Raw genomic sequence first — 6,598 nt, 5'->3', positions numbered from 1 at the left:
GCGAGTAATGTTGGTTGAACCGATGAATGAAGGTTGAAAGCAATTTAAATTATGACTTTGTATAAATACTAGATATTAACAGAACATCTACTGCGCAAAATGGGCAGAGTTTACTTGTTTGAGAAGGAGTGGCTTATTCAAAACTAAGATTTATGTAATCTGTTTGTTCCCAGGCAAAATTGGATGTGATGCAATTCCAAATTTCACCACATGATGGTGCCCAATTTTGACTTCATAGGACATATTAAACACTTAGCTTGTTATTATGTTCAAGGTAATCAGATTTGTTTATCATTCTAATGGCCTCTTCAAAACTATTCTGGATTACTACTTTGGATCTATTCTACATTACTTGGCAACAACATACTCTGTAACAGATTAGGCAGTATAATCACATATGTTAACTTGAGAGTGCCCACACTCAATCTACTTATCGTGATGTGTTAAATCAATTACTGTTAGACATTATTTGTCTGATAATCTACCAAATCTTTGAATTGAAGAATTTGTGATTTAATTAATAGCTTGTTCAGGGTAATCAGACTTGTATATAATTCTAATGGCCTTCTTTTGAAAACTATTCTGAATTACAACTTTGGATCTTATATTACTTTGCAACAATCTACTCCGTGACAGATTAGGCAGTATAATCACATATGTTAACTTCAGTGCCCACACTGTATTTATTTATGGTTATTTGTTAAATCAAGTACTGTTAGACATGAAATAGGAAGTGTTTAACATAAATGTTATGGCTACTCACCATTGTAGCTCGCTCCTGGTCAATGATACGAGCCTCTTCTTGCAGTGGAAAACTTGCAGCCAACAAACACCGTGGAACCTAAAGGAATGAAATTAAACATTAACATTTCGCCTCGACCAATTTTCACACGTACAACGCAACGCGGCTACACTTCTGCTATTACAAACGTAAATCTCCTTAAACACAATGAGTGTTACTTACCGTGTACGCTCTAGACGGTCCAGTTGCAAGCAGAAAATAAAGATATTTCTGTTGATAATCGTCGCTGCTCAGTGGCTAACGGCCATCGCGCCAACAGATTTGAATTTTGGCGGAGGTTCGGGCAATTACGTCATATCCGCGGCATTTGACTGCGACGTAATACCCGCTTATCTGAAACGGCAGTTAAAAGTAGAGTTACATCAAGTTTTCTTGGAACCTAAACGAATGAAAGAAAACTATCATTTGGCCACAACCAACATTCACAGATACAACACAACGTGCGGGGTTGAGGTTAAAGATTGAGTGAAGGGCCCTCGTTTTAAACTACTGTTTTGAAAAGGAGTGGGAACAAGTAAGACGTATTTAATTTATTTAATGGGAAGTAGTAAGACTTATTAAATTTATTTAATCTACTTTTCTTCCCAGGCAAAATTTGATGTGCTGCAATTCCAAATTTCCAAAGTGAATGAAGGAATGAAGTCCTTTAAATTATGATTTTGTATAAATACTAGGCATTAACACAAAATCGACGGCACAAAATGGGCAGACTTTACTTGTTTGAAAAGGACTGGTTACAAGACAGACTTTTTTAATTTATTTAATGGGAAGAAGACTTATTTAGTTTAATTGATCTATTTTTGTTCCCTGCCAAAATTCGATTTGCTGCAATTCCAAATTTCCAAAGTGAATGAAGGAAAGAAGTCGTTTAAATTATGATTTTGTTTAAATACTAGGCATAGACACAAAATCTACGGCACAAAATGGGCAGACTTTACTTGTTTGAAGAGGACTGGTTACAAGACAGACTTTTCTGATTTATTTAATGGGAAGAGGACTTATTTAGTTTATTTAATCTATTTTTGTTCCCTGGCAAAATTGGATTTGCTGAAATTGTATTTTGCCAAATCTCGATTTGAGACCTGATAGGAAGTATTAAACGCTTAGTTAAATCAATACAAGTTGGTAATAAGAGCGAGTAATGTTGGTTGAACCGATGAATGAAGGTTGAAAGCAATTTAAATTATGACTTTGTATAAATACTAGATATTAACAGAACATCTACTGCGCAAAATGGGCAGAGTTTACTTGTTTGAGAAGGAGTGGCTTATTCAAAACTAAGATTTATGTAATCTGTTTGTTCCCAGGCAAAATTGGATGTGATGCAATTCCAAATTTCACCACATGATGGTGCCCAATTTTGACTTCATAGGACATATTAAACACTTAGCTTGTTATTATGTTCAAGGTAATCAGATTTGTTTATCATTCTAATGGCCTCTTCAAAACTATTCTGGATTACTACTTTGGATCTATTCTACATTACTTGGCAACAACATACTCTGTAACAGATTAGGCAGTATAATCACATATGTTAACTTGAGAGTGCCCACACTCAATCTACTTATCGTGATGTGTTAAATCAATTACTGTTAGACATTATTTGTCTGATAATCTACCAAATCTTTGAATTGAAGAATTTGTGATTTAATTAATAGCTTGTTCAGGGTAATCAGACTTGTATATAATTCTAATGGCCTTCTTTTGAAAACTATTCTGAATTACAACTTTGGATCTTATATTACTTTGCAACAATCTACTCGGTGACAGATTAGGCAGTATAATCACATATGTTAACTTCAGTGCCCACACTGTATTTATTTATGGTTATTTGTTAAATCAAGTACTGTTAGACATGAAATAGGAAGTGTTTAACATAAATGTTATGGCTACTCACCATTGTAGCTCGCTCCTGGTCAATGATATGAGCCTCTTCTTGCAGTGGAAAACTTGCAGCCAACAAACACCGTGGAACCTAAAGGAATGAAATTAAACATTAACATTTCGCCCGGACCAACATTCACACGTACAACGCAACGCGGCTACACTTCTGCTATTACAAACGTAAATCTCCTTAAACACAACGAGTGTTACTTACCGTGTACGCTCTAGGCAAAATTGGATGTGATGCAATTCCAAATCTATCTGAAACGGCAGTTAAAAGTAGAGTTACATCAAGTTTTCTTTTTTAATCAACACAATCATTTACAACCGTTGACCAGAAAGAATCGTCGAAATTCGACGTCCCCCACAAACGCCACGCTCACTCGCTTTTCAGGGCAACAAAAGTACTTCTTTTTAAAAACGATGAGTTGTACTTACCGTGTACGCTCTGGACGGTCCAGTTGCAAGCAGAAAATAAAAATATTTCTCTTGTTAGTCGTATGTTACCATCCGCTGTGTCTTTGTCAACATCGCCGCCATTTTCCTACTTCCTGCTGCGAGCCACGCCCACGGATTTAAATTTGGGCGGAAGCTCTTTCCATTGGCGTCGTTTTCGCGTATAGCAAATCCGATTGGTTGGGAAGGGGGCACGGTTATGCAGCCGAGGGGTCCTGTGATCGGTGGGATGTAAAGTAGGCGTCGACGTCACGTCCGCGTCACGTGACCACGACGTGGCAGACGTCATATAGCAACCGCTGTTTTGTTTAGTAGACTTACAGTTGTTATGCATTGACATAATGGCGCACACACCAAATAGATTTAAATAAATTAAATAATTCTTCTGCCCACTCTCTTTTAAACAAGTTAACTCTCCCCGCGGATTTGAATTCCGGCGAAAGTTACGCCCATCGACGTCACGTATGTCACGTGACCACGACGTGGCAGATGTCATATAGCAACCGCTGTTTTGTTTAGTAGATTTACAGTTGTTATGCATTGGCATAATGGTGTGCACTCAAAATAGATTTAAATAAATTAAATATTTCTTCTGCCTACTCCCTTTTAAACAAGTTAACTCTGCCCACGTCCATTGACGTCTTGTCTGCGTCACGTGACCACGACGTAGCGACGTCATATAGTAACCGCTGTTTTGACCAGTAGACTTAGTTATTATGCGTTGACATAATGGCGCACTGGTTAGCATGGCCACCTCTTAAGCATGATGATGCGGGTTCGACGCCTGATCAATGTTAGCATGGAGTGAGCTGAAGTGCATGGCGCTGAAGATTTGAATCTTTGAAATGCGCTGAGGTCTGACATATCAGGCAGAATGGTTTGCCATCACGTTCAACAAAAAATAGAAACTTTCCCACTCTGATTAAAACGTCCTGTGTTCATCTACGTATTTTCGTTTTGCTGTGCATCTTTTCCCTGCCATTTCGAGAGCCCAATTGACACTCATAGTTTAAAGAAATGTGTTTGCCCATCCTACTTTGTGGAATTTCACCACATGCGCTTTTGACCAAAATACCAAATTGAACTCAAGTGAAGCCAACACGCACAACCCCCCCCCCCCCCCCCCACACACACACACACAAATGTTGATATGAACATAAAAGAGCCGCATGCGGTTCGGGAGTTGCGGCTTGGCCAAACCTGTACTATACAACTTTATTTGTATAAAATTTTCACAACAGCTGTCACACAAACAAAGCGGGAAAAACCGAAGACGTGCGTGTTCCGCCCACGCTGGATTTATTTGCACCTTTGAAAAGACACCGTATTGCCGCAGATGTGGCAAAGAGTACTTTTGGGCATCTGAGACGGAAGGATGTCCAAAGCATCACGTCACCTGCTCTGGTAGGCATGGTGGTGGGACGTTGAGGTCAACCGCTTTGGGGTTGGCTGAATCTTTGATCGCAGGATGCCACACACTTGAAGACAGAAGCAGAAAAGCAGAGCTAAATGCAAAATGTACTCACCGGTGACTCCAATTTTTTTCCCCCCTGAAGAAACAGCTGGACGGGTGGCCCCGGCTGGCCAGTGGGACTCTTGTTATTCTGACCCTTTTTAGTGCGCGTTTGGGGCAACAACCGTTTTTTGTGGCGCTCTCTTCTGGTTCAAAAGTGCCCTGCATGTGAATTTGCTTTTCCTGCCTTCTGATTGGATGAGCGCCGGTGTGACGCGGTGCCTCTGTCACCGTGGCGGGGGGTATACGTTGGCATCGGAGCGTCTGCCAACGTCTGAGACCGGCTGGCAGTGTATCGGAGGTGTCGAGTGCGGTGCCGCTGGAGCTCACTCACCAGCTGGTGTTAGGGCCACAGAATGAAGGCCAAGGAGAAGAATAGAAAGAGAAACAGAAACTTCTCCTCCAATTGTTTGATTTGTCTCTTCTGAGCTTCGATGAATTCTTTCAGCTCTTTGTTCCTCTAGGACGGACAAATGGAAAGTGGCATTCAAAAGCCAGTAAGCGTGCAAGTAAGTGCCGGGCTGGCTTTGGGCCCTTACCTGTTGCGCGCTGTGCAGCAGATCCATTCTCTCTTGGAGGATGCAAGCGTCGCGCTCCCTCAACTCGCACATCAGGGCTCGCTTCCATTGGTCCACGGCGCTCCTAAGCTCTTCTCTCTGATCCGCCGTCAGCACGTCATTCACGCCAGCGTGGCTGGCTTTTTCGCCGTCCGTGGCGGGGCAGTCCCGCTGCGGTAGCGCCTCGTACAACATGGCCTCCAGCTCCAGGATCCTCTGGGCCGCAATCCTCGTCCATCAGTGGTCCGGCGGGAGATTTGAGGGCGGCTTACCTTATGAGCCTGGTCCATGGAACACTTCCTGAAGTCCAACTCTTCATCCAGGTAGCCCTTCTGCTTGCAGAACATATCTTAGCACAGCTCAAGGTCAGAATTGTTGGGGCACATTGCCGGAGTTCCCCTTGGCTGATGTCGCGTGTCTGTCTACCTTCTCACTTTCAATGTCCAACATCTTCTGTTGAAGTGCTGACTTGGTCACTTTGATGTATTCTAACCACTGAGGAAAGGCTGCTGTCACATAAGCAGAATGCGAGAGCGTGCGTGGACGTGCGCGTTACCTTCTCGGCTAGGGTGAGAAGGGTCCTGGCGTGAATCACGACCACCTGCTCCTCGTTGGTGAGATTCTGCAAGAGCCCAAAGGCACAGCGTCAACAAGCTTCTTTCAGCGCAAAGCCTTCCAAAAGTCACATTTGAGCCGCCGAGTCTCGTGGAGTGCGAACATAAGGAGTTCGACATACACTTACGGCGTTATAGCCCAGGATGTCCAGCTTCTTCATCAGATCACTGATGACGATGTCCGGGGGAAAGGCGCAAGGAGCAATGTAAGGTGTTCTGGGACCTCGGGTTAAGGTTAGGGTTGCGAGGGACGCCTTACGTACGCTCACGCCCTCGGCCTCGCAGTAGATCTGCAAAGGGCTGAGGCCGTCTGGGAAACGGACTTGCAGAAACTTCAAGACGGGGGAGCGCCACTCCCTCTCCTGAAAGGCAGAGGCATGCATCCGTCCGTCCGTCCGTCCGTCACATCTCTGGCCTCAACACGCTTGTGCGAGTCTTCCCACCTCCAGCTCCAGGATGCGGAACTCAAGCAGTTCGTTTTGGTCTCGGATATCCTGGATGTGCTCTTTCAGACGCGCTTCTTCCGCCTCCATCCGCCTGACCTGAAAAGACAGTCAGACCTCATCTGCGGGGCTTCCCGACAGGTGTGACGCCAAGCGACTCCGCCCAGCGCCTTTCTTTCCGTCACCTTTTCGGCCAACTGCTGATTGCTCTGACGCAGCAGCTGCTTCTCCTCCACCCACTTGACATTCTAGAAGAGACAAACGCGTGGACAGCTTTGGAATGTTGTGTCATTTTCATCCACAAATTCTTTGGTTGACTGGAAAATGAC

This window comes from Syngnathus floridae, unplaced genomic scaffold (genome assembly GCF_059516105.1).
Source record: "Syngnathus floridae isolate MCC-2025c unplaced genomic scaffold, RoL_Sflo_1.0 HiC_scaffold_34, whole genome shotgun sequence".
Classification (NCBI taxonomy): domain Eukaryota; kingdom Metazoa; phylum Chordata; class Actinopteri; order Syngnathiformes; family Syngnathidae; genus Syngnathus; species Syngnathus floridae.
This window is presented reverse-complemented; position numbering follows the sequence as displayed.